We start from the raw sequence: 22,071 nt of genomic DNA, 5'->3' as shown, positions 1-22,071 counted from the left end.
AGCTGTGCTGCTGCCAGAAATGGTTTGTGTTTCACGGTGCGTCCCTGTCAGAAGGTTACTACTATTAATGTACCTCAATTCCACCTCTCAAGGTTTGCATTTTCTTCTCATTTAACTTCTCCAAATATTGTCATACCGGACTTCACTGCTGTCGCCTGCCTTTCTCTGCCATTTTTCCAACTGTTAACAACGATGACGTAGTTGTGGAGAGTCGACTCCTATTTCTGAGTATCAAGATTCGATTCCGCTAAGATTCAGTATTTTTGGAACGGAAGAGACTAGATTAGTTGCCGTACTTCCTAGAACACAAACACTTGCATCTTTCATAGCGAGCTAGCGAGGGACGGAGTGAGATGGGAGGGGCACAGTATAGTCAGGTTGGCCACCAAGCAGACAGAACTGTGCAATATGATAATAGACGCCATTTAGCAGAAGCTTTTATCCAATGAGACTAACAGTTATACATATTACATATGGTTGGTCCCTGGAATTGAACCCACTACCCTGACATTACAAACACCATGCTCTACCAACTGAGCTACAAAGGACCACCAGGCGTATCGATCGGCAATCAAAAACTGCATTTCGCAATGGTATGCTGTATCTTGCCATTTCTTAGCTTGCAATGTCTCGCAACTTCAGTAAAGCAAGACCTATCATCAATGAATAGGCTAGGATATTCTACACGCAACAGACCGAAGACTGAACACACACGCACATCATTAGCGATGCGCAAGCGCAGGCGAGCCAGCGTGAGGGAGAGCGAGAAGGGGGCAGGCAGAAAGAATGTCTTGGTAATCTGTATCTCCAATGTCTTGTCTAGTATGTCTCGCAAATCCACCGAAGTAGCCTAAAGTTTACCTCTTCCTCTCTGTTTTCTTAAATTTCACAATTTCCCCCTGGCCTTTATAGACTACCATCTAGTTAGGCTATAGACTACCGTCTAGTAAGGCTATAGACTACCGTCTAGTTAGGCTATAGACTACCGTCTAGTTAGGCTATAGACTACCGTCTAGTTAGGTTATAGACTACCGTCTAGTTAGGCTATAGACTACCGTCTAGTTAGGTTATAGACTATCGTCTAGTTAGGCTATAGACTACCGTCTAGTTAGGTTATAGACTACCGTCTAGTTAGGTTATAGACTACCGTCTAGTTAGGCTATATACTACCGTCTAGTTAGGCTATAACACTGAAATTATATGTTTGTGATAACTGCACTGGGATTTAAAATTTGTGGAGGAAAAGGGATTTTTCTCAATGTTAAGGATTCCAACTTCGTTGAAATGTTTTAATGTTCAAACCCCTATCCAATACACATTCAATGAATGAAACACACGCACACACACACACACACACACACACACACACACACACACACACACACACACACACACACACACACACACACACACACACACACACACACACACACACACATAAATACGCACTCACAAAGAATGAAGCCCTAATGGTCATGTGGTTAGCTCTCAGTTGATCTGATTGGGGGGGAGGGTATTGGATCATGGATCATGGATCCAGTCCAACCGTATTGCATATTATTGTCTGTATAAGAGTTGGCACTTAAGGATCCTCCTTTAAGCAGATTCATTTTGGTACCACCACAAAGGATGTCAATGGGACTTTTCTTAGAACCCACACACTGATAGGACCACAGATCAATGCAGAGTATAGTGGTTAAGAGACATGTTTAGTGTGGAGGCAGGGTTGATGGGGTTTGGCTGTCGAGGTAGAGGTAGAGGTAGAGGTCAGGTTGCAGTGAAGGGCAGTGAGAAGACACCACAGTGGAAGACTATTGACGAGTGCATCATTGTATTTTTATTTAACCTAAAGGAGGATTATGAACTGAGCTTTTTTTCCAATAGGGAGAAAATATGTAAAACAGTGGCATCAGAAATTATTGTCTAATTACTATTACTAATGTGTTGTAATCACAGGGGATTGAACTGGGAATTTTGAGTGGAGGGACTGTCACCCCCCTCCCCCCCCCAAAAAAATCTACAGAGAAATCTATTCACTGTCCACAGCGGGATAGGGTTTTGTCTACCATCTCTATTTCACTCTGTTCCCCCTTGGGGCGCAAGCTTGCCAAAGTCCCCCAGAGATAATGTGCATGGTTGGTCCTTTACAGAACATATTGGAATATATTTCAGAAATGCATATTCCTTCCTCCTATCACAGATCTGACATGATAGGATTGGTTTAAATAAGGGTTCCACTCCTATATATCACACCCTATCAACACAGAGAATCACTGATAGCCACAAGTAGGTCAGGAAGGAAGGAAGGAACAAATAAACACAAAGAACTGATGAAACGAACAAACTATTTCCAAACTGGGCTGCAGTGGTGAATGCTGTGTTAGGCCACTTGGCTGGTTGGATGCTATTGGTCTGGCCTTCCTATCAGTGAGCCTGATGTATGGTTCCTGGGGGCACACATGAAACCTGTCACAACAAGGGTAATGATGTCAGACGCACCATATCTCACTGCAGGGGGATGGGCCAGAGCGTAGCTTAGCAACCAGGTCCCCGCTGACCTTGGGGTGGGAGGAGTGAGAGGGGGTGAGTAAAGGTGTGTGGGGCTAACCTGAAACATTTGTCCACAAAGGGCTACCTAAAGAGGGTAACAATAATTTGCTCCCTTCTCTCTGCGTGGATGTTGTTATGGTACAGGTTCATCATCCATTATCATTCATGTCATCCCTTCCTTTTCTCCCTGTTTTTCTCTTTAACAACCCCTCTCTCTCTCTCTCTCTCTCATCTCACTTCTTAGCTATTTCTCTAATGGATTGAAAGTATTGGGATGAGCCAACAGTCATTTAAAGATTAATGTCATCTGTGATATTATGAAGGACATGCTGTGCACACCGTGTGTGTGTGGATGTGTGTAAGAGAAAGAGAGATTGTGTGTGAGAGAGAGAGAGAGAGAGAGAGAGAGAGAGAGAGAGAGAGAGAGAGAGAGAGAGAGAGAATTGAGAGAGAGGACGAGCCTGTGTCAGCTCTTCTCAAATTTCCTCTTCATTAACAGCCATTAGAGGCAAAGCCAGAGGGAGGAACAGAGAGAAATAGAGAGAGAGAGAGAGAGAGAGAGAGAGAGAGAGAGAGAGAGAGAGAGAGAGAGAGAGAGAGAGAGAGAGAGAGTCCAACTCTGAAAGCATAGTGCAGGAGGATAGGTTAGGCCATGAAGACACATTTCCCTGTTTTACCCAGAACTAAGACCCATTAACCTGTCTCAGCCAGAACTAAGACCCATTAACCTGTCTCAGCCAGAACTAAGACCCATTAACCTGTCTTAGCCAGAACTAAGACCCATTAACCTGTCTTAGCCATAACTAAGACCCATTAACCTGTCTTAGCCAGAACTAAGACCCATTAACCTGTCTTAGCCAGAACTAAGACCCATTAACCTGTCTTAGCCAGAACTAAGACCCATTAACCTGTCTCAGCCAGAACTAAGACCCATTAACCTGTCTTAGCCAGAACTAAGACCCATTAACCTGTCTTAGCCAGAACTAAGACCCATTAACCTGTCTTAGCCATAACTAAGACCCATTAACCTGTCTCAGCCAGAACTAAGACCCATTAACCTTTCTCAGTCAGAACTAAGACCCATTAACCTGTCTCAGCCAGAACTAAGACCCATTAACCTGTCTTAGCCAGAACAAAGACCCATTAACCTGTCTCAGCCAGAACTAAGACCCATTAACCTGTCTTAGCCAGAACTAAGACCCATTAACCTGTCTTAGCCATAACTAAGACCCATTAACCTGTCTTAGCCAGAACTAAGACCCATTAACCTGTCTCAGCCAGAACTAAGACCCATTAACCTGTCTTAGCCAGAACTAAGACCCATTAACCTGTCTCAGCCAGAACTAAGACCCATTAACCTGTCTCAGCCAGAACTAAGACCCATTAACCTGTCTTAGCCAGAACTAAGACCCATTAACCTGTCTCAGCCAGAACTAAGACCCATTAACCTGTCTTAGCCAGAACTAAGACCCATTAACCTGTCTTAGCCAGAACTAAGACCCATTAACCTGTCTTAGCCAGAACTAAGACCCATTAACCTGTCTTAGCCATAACTAAGACCCATTAACCTGTCTTAGCCAGAACTAAGACCCATTAACCTATCTTAGCCAGAACTAAGACCCATTAACCTGTCTTAGCCAGAACTAAGACCCATTAACCTATCTTAGCCAGAACTAAGACCCATTAACCTGTCTTAGCCAGAACTAAGACAAATTAACCTGTCTTAGCCAGAACTAAGAGGCCATTCAATCAGACAATTCCAACAATTAGCATCACTCTATATTCTTGAAGAAGTAGTCCACATGCACTATGTACAGTAGCTCCACACTGTGATAAAGAAATAAGACACCGCAGATTACAATGAGAATACAGAGCTATATTGCATTTCAATCGCCTTCTAAAGAAACTCAAGGACACTGCGCAACAACAAAAGAAGAGAAGAAAGAAGCAAGGAATAGACCTCACAAGTTGGTGGCCGACACCAATAACAGAATAATTAGCTATCTGTAGGTTAGCTCCTTATGCTGAGCATTAGCCGGCTACAAAGCGTTAAGACCCCCAGATCTGCTATCTTAATTTTATCACTCTGTTGTCGCAGAGAATTTTCACAGCAGGAAAAATAATCCTGCACACTTTCAAACGATTTAAAAGGGCATGTAAAGTTTTAATTTCCACTTAAGAAAAATTTATCAACTCGTGCAAAAATGTTGATCAATTATAATTCACATGTCCTGTGCTGCAGGATTGTTTTCCTGCTGTGACAAACTGGTGAAATTAAGATAGGACATTTGTATGGGGGTTTAGATCTGGCCCAGGGGGAGGCACTCTGGGGAGACCGAGAGCGGAGAATGGATTTCCTTCAAGCCTTTTATACAGCCATAAATTAGGGCAAATTGTCAAAAGGGTAAGAAGGGAGAGACACAGTGAGTATGAAGTCAGGGCTTCGGTAGGCCACAAATAAAACACTATCACAATATTGAATCCATTACACTGTCAGGATACAGCTGGGGGCAGGGGTGCGTTTTATTCCTGACAAGATGTAGATAGTATAGGCCCTAGACGTTCAAAAGAGAGGAGAGGAGAGCAGAGCAGCAGCTATTCGCTAGTGCATAGTCTTATCGTCTTACGTGGTCCTTTGCAGCTCAGTTGGTAGAGCATGACACATGTAACCACCCGTACGTAAAATGTATGCATGCATTACTATAAGTCACTTTGGAAAGAAGCGTCTGCTAAATGGCATACATTATTATATTATGTATGTGTAGTGTACAATATGAAAGTATTCAGAAATAGACCAAAACAGGATAAATCAGCCCTTTGAAAAAAAAGATATAGATATCAACTTCTTTCATTGATGTTCAAGACTTTGAGAGAGACAGTTGTCCAGTAGCTAGTTGTCTCGACTAAAAGGCACAAGACCCCAAAAATGTACCTTTTATCACTCTACATTTTAGTCAGTTAGCAGGAGAAATTAGGGTTAAGTGCCTTGCTCAAGGTAACAAACTTTATTTTTTCTCCACCTAGTTAGCTTGAGGATTCAAACGAGCAACCTATCGGTTACTGGCCCAGAGCTCTTAACCACATGGCTGCCTGCCGCCCTCTCCCCAGTGAGTCATAATTTCAATCCTTTTACCAATGGGAATGGAGGAAGTTTGACTTGCATATCAATTTGCTTATATACTTTGTGCTAATCCTTAGTGAGGCAAAAGACGAAGTTCATCATTTCAGTGGATACAGAGTGCTGCGATACGTTTTAGTCTCTGTCTAACTGTTGTCTAATGGTAATTGACCCCCCCCCCCCCCCCACCCCCCCCCCCCCCCACCCCCCCACCTTCACACACACACACTTGTGCAATACCAGAGAATACACTTTGCACATCTATGCCATTCCAGTGAAGGCAATGAAAGCAGATCACTGCTTTCAAGAACAAAAGATACAAACAAAGATGGCTGTGAAAGTGCCAAGGTTTAGGATTCCATAGACAGACATGAAAATGCAAAACATGCCATGTTTTCTGAGCTCTAGGAATCTACAGTATTAAGTGAGAGAGAGCAAAAAGCCAAGCCTATTTCCAATAAGCAGATTTCGCTACGCCAATTCCTGGTTGCTCAAATTCTAATAGTTTGCCCCCAAAAAACTGTTTACGTAACAAAACAAGCAGTCATTGTGTAGAGAATCATTGTACCATCTAAACCACTGTAAAATATATTTTCCATAATGAAATACATAGTAGGGCTCCCAAGTGTCGCAGCGGTCTAAGGCACTGCATTTCAGTGCAAGAAGTGTCACTGCAGACCCTGGTTCAAATCCAGGCTGCATCACATCTGGCCGTGATTGGGAGTCTCATAGGGCGGTGCACAATTGGCCCAGCGTCGTCTGGGGTAGGCCATCATTGTAAATAAGAATTTGTTCTTGACTGACTTGCCTAGTTAAATAAATAAAACACACAGCTGTTTGAAGCTGGTGTGCAATACATGAGAGAACATATATATTGCTTCTTAGACTTGTTTCAATGAGAATTAAAGATCTATAACTCCAATTCCTATTTCGTCGGGTCGCCCAAAAAAGTTACATATTTTTGCTTTAACCGGGGTTCGCATTTGATTTAGTCATATGATGTATGTGCACTTCTATACTAAATCTGAAACTCTGGAAGTCAAGATGCAGTGAGAAGCACAATCGAAAGAGTTTCTCAAACTGGAGGCTAGGCATCATCTATGCCATGGCATACATAGTTTTGTAACAAATGGGTATCATCACTCATTTAAAATCAGTCATTTTCACTATGAGTGTTAAGTTAGTACAACAACCTTTGGTTTTATTAAATTAGACCATGGATAACAAATCTCCAGTTATGAGACAATAATTATTACTAATTAATTCATCTTAACTGCCAAACTTACAATGGTACTAGCTTAGTACTGCAGATTGGCCTATATTTTCCAGAGCTGACTGCCTAGGAAAGTCTCTGAACACTGCCTTCCCTTAGTCCCTATCTGTCTTAATTTCCCTATTTAAAAAGAAACTCCAGAATGCTTTAGAAGTCGAACGGAGAAGATGACAAGCAGAGAGATGAGCCAGGAGAGAACTCAAGAGGGAAATGCAAATAGATAAAGGGAAGGAGACAGACAGAGAGAGACGAGGGGGAGATAAGAGAGGGTGAGAAGAGAGAGAGAGAAGAAAGGGAGAGAGCGGAGGAACTGTGGAAAATGGAAGGGTTGAGCAGCTGAGACGAGAACGAGAGAATGAGAGAGAGAGAGAGAGAGAGAGAGATAATGTGTATGTGTGTGAGACAGAACAAGAGAGAGAGATATAAAGAAAGAGAACATGAGAGAGAGAGAGAATGTGTGTGTGAGAGAGAGAGAGCAAGAGAGAGAGAGAGAAAGAGAGAATGCTTTAGAAGTCGAACGGAGAAGATGACAAGCAGAGAGATGAGCCAGGAGAGAACTCAAGAGGGAAATGCAAATAGATAAAGGGAAGGAGACAGACAGAGAGAGACGAGGGGGAGATAAGAGAGGGTGAGAAGAGAGAGAGAGAAGAAAGGGAGAGAGCGGAGGAACTGTGGAAAATGGAAGGGTTGAGCAGCTGAGACGAGAACGAGAGAATGAGAGAGAGAGAGAGAGAGAGAGAGAGAGAGAGCGAGAGAGAGAGAGATAATGTATATGTGTGTGTGTGAGAGAGATATAATGTGTGTGTGAGAGAGAACAAGAGAGAGAGATATACAGAAAGAGAACATGAGAGAGAGAGAGAATGTTTGTGTGTGAGAGAGAATGTGAGCGAGAGAGAGAACGTGTGAGAGATAGATTGAAAAAGAGAGATATAGAGAAAGAAAAAATGAGAGACAGAGAGAATGTGTGTGTGAGAGAGAGAGAAAGGGAGAGGAAAATTAGAAACAGAGGAAAGAATTCAGTTGAAATTACATGAAACATGCCCAGCAATGGCGGCTCTTGAGCGGAGAACGAGGCCTTTATTCTCCTGTCAATTAAAAAGTAACTTGCTGAATTCACAGATATATCCCCCCTCTCCCTCTCTCTCCCTCTCCCTCTCCCCCTCTATCTCCCTCTCCCCCTCTCTCCCTCTCTCCAGTGGCCCTGCTGAGTCATCAAGAGGTTACAGCTGGACCAAGGCATGAGGTGTCCTCTCATCTGCCAATCTTAAAACATTGAAAAATTCTGAAAAAAACGTCATGTTTTCTCAGCTCTAGGAATCTACAGTTTTAAGAGAGAGAGAGAGAGAGCAAAAAGTCAAGCCTATTTCCAATATCTACCCAGCCCATCTCTGTGAGATTAATCAAAATGATGTTGAGAAATTGACGGCCTGATTTGTTTTGTCAAAGGTCTTCATGATTTAATTGGGGGTTGGGGGGGTGTATCACATACCAAGGCAGTGGCGACAGCCTGGGAATTGGGAGAGTTTGTGTGTTTTTTCTCTCTAATTAAGCCTTGTGAGATTCCCCTCACTGCTACACTAACACACACCTCCAAGGACATGAATTAAACAGAGAAGAAGAAGCAACTTCCTGCTAGAAAGCCGCCTTCCAGCACTGGGGGTCATAAACAACCAGCGTTTTGTCATTTCCTCCCTCGCCCTAACAAAGTGACAGAAGAAATAAATGACCTTTAAGTAGACATCATCCCTCTACCGAGCATTCTGCCTGCCTTCCATCTATTTCCTACTACTGGTCGGCGGAAAGAGGTGGCTAACTAACAAGCAGCCACCCAAAAACAAAATAACCATGAAAAACTTGAACATGGAGGCAGGAAGCAGAAATAAGATGGCACAAGTTAAAAATAATCATACATCTTGAACACAGAGGCAAGAGGCAGAAGTATGATGCTAGATATGGAGAATAGAGGTTTGATGCGTGCTGCTTATGCGTGGGAAAGAAGGCCCGACCCCTCTCTAGGAGCTATCATAGAGCTAAAATATTCTACACTCCCTGTGTCTGAAAACATGTCGGGACCTCTGGCTGCTCCCTGGCTTTCAATCATCTCTCTTCCTTTTCCTCCTCCACATCCCGCACCTGGGAATCCTCCCTCCCTCCCTTCTCCCCGTATTTCTTCAGGATTATGGAAGTCAAAAACAAGTTCAACCAGGCACATTCCCAACATTCCATAGATTACACAGACCCATCCATCCACAGCAGAGGACAAGTACACTGCACATGCATAGCTCCTTGCTCTTGAATCTGAGGCCCAGTGACCCACGATATACATAGATAAGAGGCGGCCATTTTGAACTATTGACTAAGCACTGTTAGCTCAGCTAATGAACCCTGGCACCCATTTCCTCTTCATGAAACTCTATCCTTGCTTTGAAAATGAGTAAACAAGCAAAAGGCAGCAACACATATAGTTTTCTTCCCTTTTTTCCATCTCCGCTTCGTTTTCCACAACATTCCTCTATATCAAATCAAATCAAACTTTATTTGTCACATGCGCCGAATACAACATGTCACATGCTTACTTACAAGCCCTTAACCAACAGTACAATTCAAGAAAGAGTTAAGAAAATATTTACCAAATACTATGGAGAAGCAAAAGGGCCTAGCCTAATGCTAGCAGTTAAGGCAGCTATTGAACAAGTTGGCTGGAGAAAGCACAGGTTTGTTAATCAAGCTCAGACAAAACAATTACTAGAGTCCTTTAATCGATGGCACTGGACAAACAATAAATAATGTTTGGCCGCGGCAAAGTGCGGCGATGGGGAAATTGTTCAATTAGAATTAAACGTAATCCTGCTGATATGCTATCATGCGCTAATAGCTAGACCGCGGTTTAGCACATCTGATTGGGTTGTTGTGAGACACTACAAGGCCAGCCGGAGATACGGACACAAATTCATAAACACAATGGCTGACAAAAAATAACATAAGCCTACTGAAGCAACAGTTGGGCGTATCACCTTAGCCTATCCTTTGCCCTGGTGTTTTTTAGCTTGTTAGCCATCATGAGTGACACACACAAATAGGCTAGTCTGTTCATCCTCATTGACAAAAACACGGAGCGCTGAAATTCCAATTTCGAATCCCCCCCCCGGTTGGATCCAGAATTTGGATTCACCCGCATGCATGGTCTGAAGCCCAATAGAACACTGAACATTACATCTCTGGGAGGGTTAGTAAGAAATGGCATGGGAATCAGATAGACAAATCCATTTGGATTCATGAAGCTTTGTTTGAGCCGGTAATAGGAGAATATATAGACTGAGACAACAGAGGGGAGTCAGTAGCAGACAGTGGCAGCAATGTAGGTAGCTGTTGTAGGTAGCTGTTGTAGGTAGCTGTTGAATGTAGCTGTTGTAGGTAGCTGTTGTAGATAGCTGTTGTAGGTAGCTGTTGAATGTAGCTGTTGTAGGTAGCTGTTGTAGGTAGCTGTTGTAGGTAGCTGTTGAATGTAGCTGTTGTAGGTAGCTGTTGAATGTAGCTGTTGTAGGTAGCTGTTGTAGGTAGCTGTTGTAGGTAGCTGTTGTAGGTAGCTGTTGTAGGTAGCTGTTGAATGTAGCTGCTGTAGGTAGCTGTTGAATGTAGCTGTTGTAGGTAGCTGTTGTAGGTAGCTGTTGTAGGTAGCTGTTGAATGTAGCTGTTGTAGGTAGCTGTTGTAGGTAGTTGTTGTAGGTAGCTGTTGTAGGTAGCTGTTGTAGGTAGCTGTTGTAGGTAGCTGTTGTATGTAGCTGCTGTAGGTAGCTGTTGTAGGTAGCTGTTGTAGGTAGCTGTTGAATGTAGCTGTTGTAGGTAGCTGTTGTAGGTAGCTGTTGTATGTAGCTGCTGTAGGTAGCTGTTGTAGGTAGCGGTTGTAGGTTGCGGTTGTAGGTTGCTGTTGTAGGTAGCTGTTGAATGCAGCTGTTGTAGGTAGCTGTTGAATGTAGCTGTTGTAGGTAGCTGCTGTAGGTAGCTGTTGTAGGTAGCTGTTGAATGTAGCTGTTGTAGGTAGCTGTTGTATGTAGCTGCTGTAGGTAGCTGCTGTAGGTAGCTGTTGAATGTAGCTGTTGTAGGTAGCTGTTGAATGTAGCTGTTGTAGGTAGCTGTTGTAGGTAGCTGTTGTAGGTAGCTGTTGTAGGTAGCTGTTGAATGTAGCTGTTGTAGGTAGCTGCTGTAGGTAGCTGTTGTAGGTAGCTGTTGAATGTAGCTGTTGTAGGTAGCTGTTGTATGTAGCTGCTGTAGGTAGCTGCTGTAGGTAGCTGTTGAATGTAGCTGTTGTAGGTAGCTGTTGAATGTAGCTGTTGTAGGTAGCTGTTGAATGTAGCTGTTGTAGGTAGCTGTTGTAGGTAGCTGTTGTAGGTAGCTGTTGAATGTAGCTGTTGTATGTAGCTGTTGTAGGTAGCTGTTGTAGGTAGCTGTTGAATGTAGCTGTTGTATGTAGCTGTTGTAGGTAGCTGTTGTAGGTAGCTGTTGAATGCAGCTGTTGTAGGTAGCTGTTGTAGGTAGCTGTTGTATGTAGCTGTTGTAGGTAGCTGTTGTATGTAGCTGTTGTAGGTAGCTGTTGTAGGTAGCTGTTGTATGTAGCTGTTGTATGTAGCTGTTGTAGGTAGCTGTTGTAGGTAGCTGTTGAATGTAGCTGTTGTAGGTAGCTGTTGTAGGTAGCTGTTGTAGGTAGCTGTTGAATGTAGCTGTTGTAGGTAGCTGTTGTAGGTAGCTGTTATAGGTAGCTGTTGAATGTAGCTGTTGAATGTAGCTGTTGTAGGTAGCTGTTGTAGGTAGCTGTTGTAGGTAGCTGTTGTAGGTAGCTGTTGAATGTAGCTGTTGAATGTAGCTGTTGTAGGTAGCTGTTGTAGGTAGCTGTTGTAGGTAGCTGTTGAATGTAGCTGTTGTAGGTAGCTGTTGTAGGTAGCTGTTGTAGGTAGCTGTTGAATGTAGCTGTTGTAGGTAGCTGTTGTAGGTAGCTGTTATAGGTAGCTGTTGAATGTAGCTGTTGAATGTAGCTGTTGTAGGTAGCTGTTGTAGGTAGCTGTTGTAGGTAGCTGTTGTAGGTAGCTGTTGAATGTAGCTGTTGAATGTAGCTGTTGTAGGTAGCTGTTGTAGGTAGCTGTTGTAGGTAGTTGTTGAATGTAGCTGTTGTAGGTAGCTGTTATAGGTAGCTGTTGAATGTAGCTGCTGTAGCTAGGTGTTGAATGTAGCTGTTGTAGGTAGCTGTTGTAGGTAGCTGTTATAGGTAGCTGTTGAATGTAGCTGTTGAATGTAGCTGTTGTAGGTAGCTGTTGTAGGTAGCTGTTGTAGGTAGGTGTTGAATGTAGCTGTTGTAGGTAGCTGTTATAGGTAGCTGTTGAATGTAGCTGCTGTAGCTAGGTGTTGAATGTAGCTGTTGTAGGTAGCTGTTGTAGGTAGCTGTTGTAGGTAGCTGTTGAATGTAGCTGTTGAATGTAGCTGTTGTAGGTAGCTGTTGTAGGTAGCTGTTGAATGTAGCTGTTGAATGTAGCTGTTGTAGGTAGCTGTTGTAGGTAGCTGTTGTAGGTAGCTGTTATAGGTAGCTGTTGAATGTAGCTGCTGTAGGTAGGTGTTGAATGTAGTTGTTGTAGGTAGCTGTTGTAGGTAGCTGTTGTAGGTAGCTGTTGAATGTAGCTGTTGTAGGTAGCTGTTGTAGGTAGCTGTTGTAGGTAGCTGTTGTAGGTAGCTGTTGAATGTAGCTGATGTAGGTAGCTGTTGTAGGCAGCGGGGCGCTGTTGTAGGTAGCTGGGGGCTGCTGAGGTAGCTGTTGTAGGTAGCTGTTGTAGGCAGCTGTTGTAGGTAGCAGGTGTAGGCAGCTGTTGTAGGTAGCTGGTGTATGTAGCTCACCAGCAGGAAAGGAAGAGGCAGAGAGGGGGAGGAAAATATACAAATCCAGAAAGGTAGGCCGTTCATGTTTCAACCAGGTACAATGGCAGACATACTGTGTATTTGCACGTTGATCAATAATCATTGATGCCTCTTACAAAGGGCTGGTGCCCCTTTCTCTATCTCTCTCTCTCTCCTCTCTTTCTATCTTACCCTCTGCAGGCCCAATGTTGGATCCAAATGGGCTGTATCAGGCTGTATCACAACCGGCCGTGATTGGGAATCCCATAGGGCGGCGCACAATTGGCCCAGCGCCGTCCGGGTTAGGGTTTGGCCGGGGTAGGCCATCATTGTAAATAATAATTTGTTCTTAACTGACTTGCCTAGTTAAATACAAGTTAAATAAAGGTTAAATAAAAAGGGAAGCTTGCACAGCACCATATGGCCACACATATAGCAGAGTCTAAATGGGCTGTTCTTGAAGGTTAAGATTGTATTATATCTGCAGATGAAATGTACAAGGTCATAGATCCCCCCTTATCTTAATTCTGCTGCCCTAGTCTTGGTCCTCCCTTGAAGCATCAGTTGTCCTGCAACACACAACACATACAACACAGACACAACACACACACAAACAACACACACACAACAGGCACACGACACACACAGGGAGCATTGTAGTACCACCTCAATAAAAATAAAAGCATTGAACATGAAAATGATGAATCATTCATAGATATTTAACCAGTAATGGCGCTTGTTCTAACTAACAGGGTTAACAACTAACGACAGCGACTTGCTGCCGTTGTCGCAACGCGTTACCCTAACGGGCCCCGCTCGCCCGGACAAACATTGTCCACGGCGACCGGCGACTGGGTTGTCATGGCAAAGAAGTAGGAGGCGAAATGTCGCGATGACCTTCAAGAGTTAGGACCCGAGGGGCCATGTGGCACTAGCCTCGTTAACAGCCTTGCCCCGAGAGAGACTTCTTCCTCGATGCCTCGGCCAATGATAGGGCTCTTAATTGTCTATTTTCCAGAAGGAAGGCATCCTGCCAGGGAGAGTTTGTTATCCAATCTGTATGGAGCTGATAGGAGACAGGGGAACCTGCCCGTGCTGGGAGGATGGGGGACCAATCACAGCGTGGTTTCTCATGCTGTACTGTATGTATACGACATTTACTGTTGTTTCACGTTTAGCCAATTCAATGTGTTATGAACTAAGTACATCTGTACCTTGTGTTGTGTATTGGCAGTGCTTCTAAGACTGAATGTCCAAGAGAAATTCCCTCATGGGCAATTAAGAATTCTACTCTCATAAACATGTCAATAATCATGTCATCAATCATATCGTCTGAAAAAGATTTGTTGAGTACACACCGACATAAAATCCTTCCCCTGCTTTCAGCTTGTCCACAATGCTCTTCAACTTGCCTATTTCCAGGTAAAAGCTAAAATAATATTTGTTTGCCAGTTTACAGCAGGCATGTGATGTGCTCTCACTACCACTCAGATTATGCTTTGATTACATCTGTTATATATTTTCAAACATACTGGTGTGTCTTATACACTGAGTGCACAAAACATTAGGAACACCTTCCTAATTGCGTTGCAACCCCCTTTCTGCCCCCAGAACAACTTCCATTCGTCGGGGCATGGACTCTACAAGGTGTCAAAAGCGCTCCACAGGGATGCTGGCCCATGTTTACTCCAATGCTGCCCACAATTGTGTCAAGTTGGTGGTGGACCATTCTTGATACACACAGGAAACTGTTGAGCGGAGAAAAACCCATCAGCATTGAGGTTCTTGACACAAACCGGTGCGCCTGGCACATACTACCTTACTGTTCAAAGACACTTCAATCTTTTGTCTTGCCCATTCACCCTCTGAATGACACACACACCCAATCCATGTCTCAAGGCTTAAAAATCCTACTTTAACCTGTCTCCTCCCCTTCATCTACACTGACTGAAGTGGATTTAACAAGGTACATCAATAAGGGATCACAGATTTCACCTGGATTCACCTGGATTCACCTGGTCATGGAAAGGGCAGGTGTTCTTAATGTTGTGTATTCTCAGTGTAGTTTGTGTAATTTCCCTCTATTAACAACGTTGATAAATCTGTAATTATCTCTGTGTCCAGTTATTACACTGTTGTGATTACGCAACATTACTAAGATGGCTACACGGTGAGAAATGAACAAAATGGAGTACACACTTCAGGAAACATACTCAATGATACTTGTTATTACTTAAAACCTGTAAGTAGGTTTAACTTCATTAGGATGTTCACCAATAGGTAACATACAGTGCACAACACAAGCATTTCGCTACACTCGCAATAACATCTGTTAAATATGTGTATGTGACCAATAAAATGTGATTTGATAACTTGGCTATATCTATATGTTACGTGATCTGTGGAAGCGACACAACCTAACCTCCAATCAGACCTTGAGCCTGTATCCCAGAAAAAAAGCGACGGAAATCTGCACTTGATGATTTCTTCAGAATTCCCAGCAGCCATCTCCTGCTACCGCTCACCCCCTACTTTCTTCTCTCCATCCCTTCCCTCTCTCCTTATCAATTAAGCAGAGAAATATACATAAGCAAGCAGACCTTCATTGTTAGTGTCACCTTCTTTCTCATCCCCCAAGAACACAGTACAGGTTCCCCCTTTCACAGAGAGACAACTTTGAGACAGCGTTGACCCCGGATCACTCCGTGTATTCCCCTTCCAATCAGTCTGACACAAGAGAAGCCCCTAGGCGTTTCTCCCAGCAGCCACGGAGTAGAGGAGAGTGAGCTTGATCTCTCTCCTCGGATGCGAGGAGACGTCCCTGGCTTTCTGCATGCAGTGGTCCCCGTCCTCAGCTTGCCTTTTCCCGACAGCCCCACTTGCATACACATCAAACCCATTAAAGTGTCAAGCTTCACAGCGGAGCAAAATAAGGATGGAAACTTAGTGGTGAATAGTAATTATTTTCTGCCACTCATTCAAATGGCAATGTATAATACAGTATGTCATCAAGGACCTAGCAAGTTTTCAGTGATGACGACAGACCACTAGATCTATCTGTGCAATTGAATGCAAGTGATTTTTTTCTACCTTCACTGAGTGTTCCAGGACAGCATTTGCATATACATTTGAGGACCATATGCTGCCTGATAAGAACGCCTGTATGCGCCACCATTTGGCGGTAGCAGAGTACTGGCGGCACCAGTCGTGGGTTCCTCAAGCATCCTCTGACCCTGTCTAAATGACTCATTCACTGTGAGTTATGAGGGGGCTCAGGGTGGGGAGTCTGTGGATGTCAACCTTTCCTTTACCCACTATTTACATTTCTCCAAAAACAAATGAGTCGGGGCAAATGTGTTTGTGCACGGCCAGGGGAGAGGAGGGATATTTTCACATTGACATTTTCCTACTTAGAATTCGTAATTCTGCCGGCAGCGGGAAAACATGACCCAAAACCCCCCTGACTGTTTATCTTGAGGTGACAACTAACAAGCTTCTGCCTGATAATTAGATGGCCGCCGTCGAGTGTGTGTGTGTGTGTGTGTGTGTGTGTGTGTGTGTGTGTGTGTGTGTGTGTGTGTGTGTGTGTGTGTGTGTGTGGCGTTTGTGCGTGTGCATATGCGTGCGTGAGTGTGTGTGTGTGTTTCAAAGTTCTCCATAACGTTGACATGATTATATGTTTCTCGCTACGCATCACGCCTTTAGGGTGCTTTAAAAGCCTCTCCAGCTGCATCCACTCCATTTGGACTGCATTAACGATGTAGTGGCCACAATCATCCATTCCATTTGGACTGCATTAACGATGTAGTGGCCACAGTCATCCATTCCATTTGGACTGCATTAACGATGTAGTGGCCACAGTCATCCATTCCATTTGGACTGCATTAACGACGTAGTGGCCACAATCATCCATTCCATTTGGACTGCATTAACGATGTAGTGGCCACAATCATCCACTCCATTTGGACTGCATTAACGATGTAGTGGCCACAATCATCCATTCCATTTGGACTGCATTAACGATGTAGTGGCCACAATCATCCATTCCATTTGGACTGCATTAACGATGTAGTGGCCACAATCATCCACTCCATTTGGACTGCATTAACGATGTAGTGGCCACAATCATCCACTCCATTTGGACTGCATTAACGACGCAGTGGCCACAATCATGTACTGGGCTGTATGGTGGTGGAGTGACTGCAGAATGTGACTCATCCCACAGGAAAGGGATTGCAACCGGCGTGTGTGTGCGTGCACACGCATGTTGGCAACACAGCCCACTGGGCACACACTGTTTGAATCAACGTTGTTTCCAAGTCATTTCAATGAAAAAGGAGGTATTTTATTGTGTGTGAACAACACACATTAGATGAGGGGCGCTTCAAAAACTATTTACAAGCCATTAACTAGGGGAAGGCCCCAGTAATGGGACTGTCCTGTGACAGGCCTGACTGAAAATTGAACAATGTGGAGGAGACTCTTGTTTAATCCTCAAGTGGTAAGACAATGTCTCTATAGAAGAGATGAAACACTGAATAAGGAGAATGTCTTACATCTCTGATCTTGACATTCACCTCTTAGAAAAGCCTGGGGTGCACTGGTAGACGGAGGGAGATATGGCCACTATTGGGGCCAACATTAGAGCTGGGAGGAAAAACTGAGGATGTCATGATTTATTTCCATGTAGTTCCATGTAATATTACATAATAAAGAATATGTGTGGTCTAGATTTATATCAGAGACAACAACATATATGGTGTGTGGTTTTCATGGGGCCATGCCTTTCATTTGATTTAGCAGACATTATACTGGCATTTACTAAATACAAAACGAACAATGCATTTGGCTAATGTTCTATTACAATTGGATGTCTTTACTGTTCTCTGAAGAAGTGGAGGAAGGAGGAGAGGGAAGGTGGGAGGGATGGAGGGAGGGAGGGAGGGAGGGAGAATTGGAGAGGGAAGGTGGGAGGGAGAAGAGGAGAGGGATGGAGGGAGGGAGAAGAGGAGAGGGAAGGTGGGAGGGAGGGAGGGAGAGGGAGGGAGGGAGGGAGGGAGGGAGGGAGGGAGGGAGGGAGGAGAGAGAAGAGGAGAGGGAGGAGGGAGGGAGGGAGGGAGGGGAGGGAGGGAGGGAGGGAGGGAGGGAGGGAGGGAGGGAGGGAGGAGGGAGGGAGGGAGGGAGGGAGGGGGAGGGAGGGAGGGGAGGGAGAGGGATGGTGGGAGAGAGGGTGGGAGAAGAGGAGAGGGAAGGAGGGAGGATTCTAAAACAAGATTATGAAGAAGAAAAAATCAATGGGCAAGTTCCCAATTATACCCACACGTAATATACCACTGAAAAATATTTCTTCAGATAATGTAAAATAGTTCCAAACCCATACAGGGTGACATTTTGGAGTAGCCCACATTCAGACTACTGGTTATTTACAGTGGCTGTGAGCAAGTGTGAGCAAGGGGCGGGGTCGCGCTTTCTGTGGAAATCTTCGGAGAAATGCCACCTCTTCCTGTCAGATGCGTATGGGCATTCAGGAGAGAGAGGAGTCAGTCCAAATTTCGCACCTGATAGGGTTTATTCGTTTTTCTCTGTACCAGCGTTGTAACTTAGTTGTAGTTTTTTTATGATGCCTAGGAAATGGCTTACGGGTTAGCAATGCAGTGTAATCGTAATCAAATGTATATGCTGTTGCTGTGTATTAGAATTCTCCATTACGCCTTGTTTCTTTTCACAGCCTTGACTGTGGCAAGATACTGTTCCTCGCAAGCTTATAACACACACCCAATCCGATCAAGCCGTAAGATTTCGTATCCTACAAGGCAGGACACGCAACTTCATAAAGAATTGAACATTATAATGATGTATCATTAAGAGCCCAATTAAATTGGTCCCTTTGACAGCATTCTATTGAAGATTTCGTATTTTCGTCTTCCCCTTTTCAATAAAAAAATAACAATGCCTTTGTTCTTCAAAAGTCTTTAGGCCTAATTGGGGAATTTGTTTGGTTGTAGACTATCACTGTTGCGCATTTTAATATTCTACTATTTGGGCAATAAGGAAATATGTTTTGTAATAAAACATTTTGTAACGTTTTTCATGATGTTTGTGTGCCTGTGTAACCAAGTATCTTAACAAGTCATTTATAATCTCCATCCTAACAAATCCACATAATATGTGAAGTCAATCGCTGTGTGCTAGTCTACGTATGCTAAATGTATGTTGCGAATAGTAAAACCCCAGCTAGTCAATTTGAGGAGAAAACGTTTATTCTCCATATGGACTAATAAATAGACACCAAAAGGCAGTACAAAGGGCAAAATAAGTAATTATGTAGAGTATACATAAAAGACTAAAAATAAGACTAAAATCAACAGCAACCTGTCCTCTCTTCAGGCAAAATCTCTCCAGCAGTCAAGGCGGTTGGAATAGGATAATGACATTAAACAGTCAAGGTGGTTGGAATAGGATAATGACATTAAACAGTCAAGGCGGTTGGAATAGGATAATGACATTAAACAGTCAAGGCGGTTGGAATAGGATAATGACATTAAACAGTCAATGTGGTTGGAATAGGATAATGACATTAAACAGTCAAGGTGGTTGGAATAGGATAATGACATTAAACAGTCAAGGTGGTTGGAATAGGATAATGACATTAAACAGTCAAGGTGGTTGGAATAGGATAATGACATTAAACAGTCAATGTGGTTGGAATAGGATAATGACATTAAACAGTCAATGTGGTTGGAATAGGATAATGACATTAAACAGTCAAGGCGGTTGGAATAGGATAATGACATTAAACAGTCAAGGCGGTTGGAATAGGATAATGACATTAAACAGTCAAGGCGGTTGGAATAGGATAATGACATTAAACAGTCAAGGTGGTTGGAATAGGATAATGACATTAAACAGTCAATGTGGTTGGAATAGGATAATGACATTAAACAGTCAATGTGGTTGGAATAGGATAATGACATTAAACAGTCAAGGCGGTTGGAATAGGATAATGACATTAAACAGTCAAGGTGGTTGGAATAGGATAATGACATTAAACAGTCAATGTGGTTGGAATAGGATAATGACATTAAACAAGGGTGTCACCTGCACTCAGACAATCAATCACCAGCCATCACTGTTCCCGTGTCCTGAGTGACTCCACCTTTCAAGGAATGGATTTGAGAGCGCACCCTGAAAAAACGCACCACAAGTAAACATCTAAATCCATGGCGAAGAAAAGAACCCCGCGATTGAATGCGCAAACATGGATCAGAGTCAGATAGGCTTTACGATGAAGGCACATGTCAATAATGCATGTTCAAAATTTTGCATTGGGTTACCCCTACAAGATATCAAGTTGATGTTGTGTGATATCATTCAACTCTTGAAACGTACAGTATCCGGTAGCGTGTCGTTTATAATCAAAAGGCTATGAATGTATGAAGTGATTTCGTCCGGGCGGATAGGCTACATTCATATGAATGGTCTTAAATGCTAAGCATACGCCTCTCATGGTTGGCTTCGTTAATGTACACCCCCGTGGAGATATGCACCCTCTCACTGAAGATGATTCACTAATGCGTTATTCATAACTACCTCTGAAACTTCAAGGGTTTATACTGTAACAAATGGTTGCGCTAAACAAATACCCAGTAAGGCTATTGTAAATCAAATAAAGTGAATAAACTTGTAATAACCAACAAACGTACACGTAGATAACGTCTAAACTACGGTGATGCGACAAAAGGCTATCCTACTCTACATTTCTTTATAACAAGCTATTTTTGAGACTGCTATAACGTTTGTCCACACCAGTAGGCTACTCTGTACAAGAATAGGAGAGGATGGCATCCGGCACATTTTTGGCTACGGAGTAGGGTTACCAGCGTCACCTAACCTTTGCGGTATCAGCGTCAGCTCTACCCCGCCGCTTCTTGGTCCGTCGAGCAAGCACTTTGTATAGCATCCGAGTTCGGCATCTGAGTACTCTTGAGAGCTTCTCTTTGGGTACCACTAGCAGCCTGCATCCACCTCATAGGCTACTGGGTCAGCCGAATTCACAAGTATGGACAGAGGCACTATCGGACGCAGACTGCCTGTCGCGCATTCCACAATGTAGAACCAGTTGAAACACATATTTTCTCGTTTATAGAAGAACCTGCAAATACAACTCCGTTAGAAAAAAAAGACAATTGTTCCTACCTTTATCAGCGATGGAGTTCCTCTCTTTTTATCGTGCATTCACAAAAAAACTCACATCTTCTTATTCAAATAAACAAATAAACAATAATCCCGTGTGCTAGCGTCCTGCGGCAGATCCAGAGAAGCGGTTTGGGTTCTAGCGCTGAGTAGTGTTTAAAATCCCCCGATAGCGCTGGTTGCTCGGACGCGTGTGGTATCGCAGTTCTGTTCAGCCGCGCTTGGAGAAACCACAGCTGTCCACGTTTGGATGGAGGGTGATGTCATAGCACCATCCTCTTCTCTCTCGTCCCCCTCCTTTTTCGCCCACCCTTCTACTCGCAGCTCCCTCCTTCTTTCTCCTCCACTGCCGTGGGTTTGTCACTAGTTACCACAGCCACAAAGTATATATCGTCAAAATGTATGCATTGTTTTGGGTAAACTTTTTGGTCTTAATTTAAGGTTAGCGTTAGGCATAACGTTAGAAGTGTGGTTAAAGTTAGGCTTACGTTTAGGGTAAGGTAGAACATCAGATAAATTGTATAAATAGGCGGGGCTTATGACTTTGTGGCTGTGCTAACTTGAGACGACCCTCCCGTGGGCTACTTTCTCACCCTCACGGTTCCTGTTCTTCCACTTGACGTGATGAAGTCATAGCGTTGCCTACACCCTGCCAGCCGTGCTGTCCATCAGCATCTGCAGCCTCCTTTCCCGGGATTAGATGGAAGAAAAGGTGGCATGAAAAAGACCAACGTGTGAGAGAGGATGTGAAGACTTCCCTCCCCTTCGTGCAGCGTAAAGGAAAAGTGCATACTCCTCATAAGACTACAAAGGATTTTCTGTACTGGCCAATGTAGCAGGGCCTAGATCTCAAAACCATTTTAGTGAATCATATTGTGATACCATTAAAACACGTGTGTGTCATGAGAAACCTTGCTTTACCTGAAGACGTGCATTAGTTTCCCAAGCTAATGGGTAAGCTTTATCTCAACAGGTTTACAATCATATTGCACCCGAGAGACCTGAGTTCAAACCCAGTTAGACACACTGACAAAGAGGAGTACTTCTGTGCCAGTCA

At 43.6% G+C, this 22,071-nt stretch overlaps 1 protein-coding gene across 6 annotated transcripts in view; it reads right to left on the bottom strand.

The window, feature by feature from the left end:
* Positions 1-21,312, bottom strand: part of ptprsa (protein tyrosine phosphatase receptor type Sa) — a 422,798-nt gene extending 401,486 nt beyond the window's left edge. For 2 of the 6 annotated variants that reach the window (XM_082962769.1, XM_082962771.1), the window contains exon 1: positions 21,018-21,312. The gene's annotated coding sequence lies outside the window, so the exon portion shown is untranslated. The remainder of the gene's footprint in view (positions 1-21,017) is intronic. The other 4 variants (XM_082962772.1, XM_045697375.2, XM_082962773.1 and 1 more) reach the window with 3 other exon arrangements.
* Between the last annotated feature and the right edge of the window lie 759 nt (positions 21,313-22,071).

The sequence above is a fragment of the Salmo salar genome, chromosome 16 (genome assembly GCF_965601325.2).
Source record: "Salmo salar chromosome 16, fSalSal1, whole genome shotgun sequence".
Lineage (NCBI taxonomy): Eukaryota > Metazoa > Chordata > Actinopteri > Salmoniformes > Salmonidae > Salmo > Salmo salar.
This window is presented reverse-complemented; position numbering and strand designations above follow the sequence as displayed.